The following is a 6,170-nucleotide window of genomic DNA, read 5'->3' as shown; positions in this document are numbered from 1 at the left end:
CTCCAAGCTTGAGTCTCCTCCATAGAAGAAACTCTCGCCGTATTTGTTGGGGCAAGATGAACTCTTGCTCCAACAGCGCGTCATCCGTGGGGACTCGAACACAGAAGTGCTAAGAGAGGTGTAGGATGCCACCCAAGAAAAAGATCACCAAGGCCGCATCGGTAGCGGCCGACCCCCCAGTCACGCCTTCGCAGTAGTCCAGCTGGCTATACGCGGCCGGCACCGACGACGGCCCCCCAGCTGGGGGGAACGGGAACCTTACGGCCACCACCGACCCAACCATAACTACATCTGAGGGCGACACCGAAGGGTTCTCTACCCCGGGGACCCAGTAGCAGCAAGGGGAGGCCCGCGTTACACCCCTAGGGGCTGCGGTCGGGGCTGCCGCAGGAAACACTGCTCCACCCGAGTAGTAATCACGCTTGGCGGCACTCCTGGCACAGATGGAGGAGCTACGGACGGCCCTACGGGCTGAGCAGGAAGCTTCCCACACCTTCGCCGTTGCTCCTGGGATGACCGGCGCATTTTTGACCCAAGCTCTACGAACAGGCGAGCCCCTCGGCGCAAGGACACGACCCATTCGATCCCCGGAGCCCTGGGGCCGGTGTCGTGAGGGCCCCCTGCAGGACCATGACTCTCCCCTGCGGGCCGACCTGTAGGCCATATCCTTCCCGGAGGGTTTTCAAACCCTGAAGTTGCCCAAGTTTAAAGGTAATTCAGACCCCGACGAGTTCGCCCGATCCTATGCCCTAGCCATAGAGGCCAGCGGGGGCGAACCGGCCACCATGGCTAAATGCTTCCCCCTCGCCCTAGAAGGGGTGGCCATACGCTAGTTCTGGGCGCTGGACCCCGGCACCATTCACACCTGGTCCCAACTCCGAGACCTCTTTCGCAGCAACTTCCAAGGCACCTTCATCAAACCAGTAACCTCCGACAGCCTGTTCACTATCAGGTAGGGGCTAGATGAAACCCTCCTGGACTACTTTCGAAGGTTCTCCCAGACCAAAGCCCAGATTATGGACATATCGAACTCTTCGGTCATCGATGCCGCAACCCAGGGCCTGGCCGAAGGCCCCCTGTATGATCGACTAAACCGGCGCCCAATACGCACGGTAGAAATCCTCATGAGATAGTTTGAGGAATATGCGCGGGCAGAGGAGGAAAAGCTCCACCGGAGGCGCTCACAAGCAGGCGAAGCTTCTCATGCTAGCACCGAGAGACTACACTCGCAGGATGGATCGTCACACGCCCTGGCTCCCCCGACAAAAAGGAGCTTCGAGGAGGCCCTTACCGTCGAGTCCCAAAGGGGGCGGCAACGGCAACGCTGAAACGTCAGCAATATCAGCCCAAGCCGCGGGGCTCCGAACCAAAGCCACCCCAGGGGACGCGGCCGAGGACACTCCGGAGGCCTCTCGGAGCGAAGCCACGCCCCAAACCCGCGTTTCGAGGAAGAATCCTGGTGCACTCTACACGGCGTAGGACGAGGGCACAATACCGATAACTGCCGAACCCTCACCACCTTCCGAGATGAGTACCTCGGGAGGCAGGCGGCCCTCGCCTCCAACGGTGGGGCTCCCAAGGGGCAGTCCGAAGATCGCAGGCTATCGGCCAACCGACGGGTAGACCACCTAGCCCTACAAAATCCTCCGCAGCTGTCCCTACCTTCACCACCCCAGTCATCCCTAGAACCGCACGGTGACGAAGGAGCGCGGGGCAAACGGGTCGTCCTCGCCATTACCGACGGAGGGAGCTCCGGAGGCACTTCGAAATGATAGCGGCGAAACTACACCCGCAAGGTGCACCACATCGGAGCAACTAGCATCCACCGACAGGCCCCCAACTGGGCCGACGCCCCCGTAACATTCACCGTCGACGACTCCGAAGGGGTAAAATTTCCCCACTCCGATGCCCTGGTCCTCTCAGCCAATATCACCGAAGTTGAGGTCCGAAGAATACTGGTCGATGAAGGCAGCTCGACGACCTCCTATTCATGCATGCCTTCGACTAGCTCTGAATTCCGCGAAGCCGGCTCTCACCAAGCAGCAGACCCCTCCAGGGATTCAATGGAGCCCCCCTCAACGCAGTAGGACAGATAGAACTCCCAGTCATCTTCAGCGAGGGCTCTGCATCACGATCCGAGGTTATCACCTTCAACATCATGGATGTACCATACGCCTACAATGCCATCCTAGGACGAAGGACCCTGAACAAATTCGGAGCTATACCCCCATCACAATTACCTATGCCTGAAAATACCTGGACCTCAGGGGATAATAACCATCTGCGACGACCAAGACCTGGCTAGACGCATCGAGTATGGGAACCCCGCTCCGCTCCCCAGTTGCCATATCCACACCATGACATGGGAGGACTTGAAAGATCCTCCGTCGGCGCACCCCGGGCACCACTGCCCTTTGAGGCCACAACCAGAAGGGGACATAAAGCTAGTCCCTATACACCAAGACCAACCCGACTGGACCTTCCAAATAGGGGTAGACATCGCCTCCGGGCAAGAAACCCAACTTCTGGCCATCTTATGGAGTAACCTTGACATCTTCGCATGGTCCTCACAGGACCTCCCAGGAGTCGACCACAGCATCATCGACCACTCGCTCCAGGTCGACCCGAAGGCAAGGCCCATACGCCAGGGGCTTCGCAAGCTCTCCCCGCAAAAGAAGAAGTCCAGAAGCTGCTAAAAGCCGGTGTTATCTGAGAGGTTATCCACTTCGATTGGCTCTCCAACACTGTCTTGGTCAAAAAACATAGCGGGAAATCGCGTATGTGCATCGATTTCACCTCATTAAACAAAGTATGCCCGTAGGATCCGTACCCTCTCCCCCGCATCGACCAGCTGGTGGATTCTACCGCCGACTACGAAATGCTAAGCTTCCTCGACGCCTACTCCGGATACCACCAGGTGTGGATGGCAATGGAGGATAAAAATAAGACTAGCTTTATTACCCCCTTTGGAGTATACTGCTATGTCCGGATGCCCTTTGGTCTCCGAAACACCGGGGCCACATTCTCCCGCCTAGTACACAAGGTGCTGCAACAACAGTTGGGCCGCAACGTTGAGGCCTACGTAGACGATATCTTGGTAAAAAGCCAACTAGAAGCCACCCACATTGTCAACCTACAAGAAACATTCAACAGCTTCCGAGCCGCTGGCGTACGGCTAAACCCAGAAAAATGCGTATTTGGCACTAGAGGTGGAAAAATGCTAGGATATCTTGTCTCCCAAAGAGGCATCGAGGCTAACCCGGGCAAGATTCATGCTATCGCGGAAATGTCGCCTCTCGCCAATCCTGAAGAAGTACAGCACCTGGCCGACCGCCTCGCAGCCCTCAGTCGCTTCCTCGCGAAATCCGCTGAGCACAACCTCCCTTTCTTTAAAATGATAAGGGGCTCTGAGCCGTTTAGCTGGACACTGGACTGCCAGGCAGCATTCGAGGCCCTAAAAGCGCACCTTTCCCACCTCAAAACACTCGCGATGCCCCTCCCTGGCAAAGGACTACTCCTATACCTATCCGTCTCCGCATTTGCCGTCAGTGCTGCCCTGGTACGAGAGGAAAAAAGTGGTGGTCGCCCTACTCAAAGGGCTGTATACTACGTCTCAGAGGCCTTTGCTGGGGCCAAGACACGTTACACTGAGCTCGAAAAAATAGCCTACGCCCTGTTGATGGCCTCGCGCAAGCTCTGGCACTATTTCCTTGCCTACGACATCACTGTCCCTACCTCGTACCCGCTGGGCGACATGTTTCGCAACCGGGAGACGATGGGACGCATCGGCAAGTGGGCGGTAGAGTTAGCCCCCTTCTTCATAATGTTTGTAGCCTGCACTGCTGTAAAATTCCAAATCTTGGCAGACTTCATCACCGAATGGACCCCGGCAACAACTGAACCCAACACCACGCCCACCCAAGACATCTGGATCATCTACACCGACAGAGCATACTGCTCCACAGGTGCCGAAGCTAGCGCGGTCCTCATCTCCCCCACAAGCCAGCAGGTCCAATATGTCGCTCGCCTAGATTTCAAGATAACCAACAACATAGTCAAATACGAGGCCGTCCTCCTAGGCCTCCAAAAGGCCCGAGCCTTAGGAGCAGCCAGAGTCATCATCCGAACCGACTCTCAGATCATCGCCGGTCACATCAACAAGGACTTCCAAGTCTGCCATCCAGACATGGTAACATACCTCGAGGCCATTCGCAAAGCCGAGGCACACTTCCGCGACGTATCCATATGAAGCATACCACTGGCGGACAATAATCAAGCAGACGCCTTAGCAAAAGCTGCAGCCCCGGGCAAAAACCCACCAATAGGCACCTTCCTCGAGACCCCGCACCAACCGACCACTAGAACCCTTGACGAGACAGCCGTCGCCATCCTCCCCATCCAAACTACAGACTGGAGGAGTCCCCTCCTATCGTTCCTAAGAGGAACAGCAGAACCAGACTACCCAGTTGCACTTCGCCGCATCCAACATCGCGCTAGGGGCTACCACCTCATAAATAACGCCCTTTACAAGACAGGTGTCTACGCTCCCCTCCTTCGATGCATTACTAAACAAGAAGGAGCCACCCTCCTCAGAGAAATACATGAAGGCCTATGCGGCAGTCACCTAGCGCCTCGTGCTCTAGCCGGTAAGGCACTTCGCCAGGGGCTCCATTGGCCTACGATCATATCGTCATCCGCACCTACCAAGGATGCCAATGGATGTGACGATGAAGCCACCAACCTCCAACTCCTTTGCAACCAATTGCCCCTGTCTGACCCCTGGCTCGTTGGGGTATGGACCTCATCGGTCCATTTCCCCACGCCAAAGGAAACCTCCAGTACGCAGTGGTCGCATTGGAATATTTTTCCAAATGGGTCGAGGCCGAACCCCTCACTGCGATCACATCAAAAAATATCCAGAAATTCTTCTGGAAGAACATAATCTGCCACTTCGGCGTCCCACGACAGCTCACGGTCGACAACGGCACACAATTCGACTCCGGGCCTTTTAGACAATTCATCGACGACCTCGGCATCGAATTATGCTTCGCAGCAGTTCGACACCCTCAATCCAATGGAGCCGTCGAAAGGGCCAATGGCAACATCCTCTCTGGTCTAAATTGATGCCTCATTGGCTTAGCTCGAGGCCTATGGGTCGATGAATTACTCGAGGTTTTATGGTCCCTCCGCACCACTGTCACGCGGACCACCGGGTTCACACCCTTCCGCCTCCTATACGGAGATGAAGCCATGGCCCCCATTGAGGTCAAGGCCTGCTCACTCAGGGTACAACTCCCACAAACTGACAGAGAAAGGGAGCTCTCCCTCGACCTTACTGAAGGTACGCGACTCCACGCCATTCAGAACCTAGATCACTACAGTAAGAAAACTAAGGCTTGGTACAATCCAAGGGTTGCGCCGCAAAATTTCAAACCCGGCGAACTCGTGCTTCGACGCGCCCTTGCCCCGGGAAAGCTACACAACAAATGGGAAGGCCCATACCTGATCCTCAAGTCTAACAGATCCGGCTCCTACCGACTGGCCGATGCAGAGGGGACCCCCCTCGAACACAGTTGAAATGCAGAGACCCTCCGCAAGTATTATGTATAAAGAACCCCAACCTTAACACCCAAAAAAAAACACCTAGCATCTTGGAGGCATAAGCCTCCGTACTGGACAAGCATTCCATCCGCCATCTTTAAGGTCTCGCCAACCTACGTGGCAGATAGGCAAAGACCGCTCTAGCATCTTGAAGGCATAAGCCTCCGTGCTGGACAGGCATTCCGTCCGCCATCTTTAAGGTCTCGCCAACCTACGTGGTGGATAGGCAAAGACCGCTCTAGCATCTTGAAGGCATAAGCCTCCGTGCTGGATAGGCATTCCGTCCGCCATCTTTAAGGTCTCGCTAACCTACGTGGCGGATAGGGCAAGACCGATCCAACATCTCGAAGGCATAAGCCTCCGTGCTGGACAGGCATTCTTTCTGTCATCTTTAAGGTCTAGCTAACCTACGTGGCGGATAGGCAAAGACCGCTACAACATCTTGAAGACAAAAGTCTCTGTGCTGGATAGGCATTTTGTCCATCATCATTTGGGCCTAGCAAACCTAAAATGTCAAATAGGCAAAGACCGCTCTGGCATATTGAAGGTAGTGCCTTCATACCGGACAG

The sequence above is a fragment of the Phragmites australis genome, chromosome 19 (assembly GCF_958298935.1).
Source record: "Phragmites australis chromosome 19, lpPhrAust1.1, whole genome shotgun sequence".
In the NCBI taxonomy this organism is placed as follows: Eukaryota; Viridiplantae; Streptophyta; class Magnoliopsida; order Poales; family Poaceae; genus Phragmites; species Phragmites australis.
Note: the sequence above shows the minus strand (reverse complement) of the source record.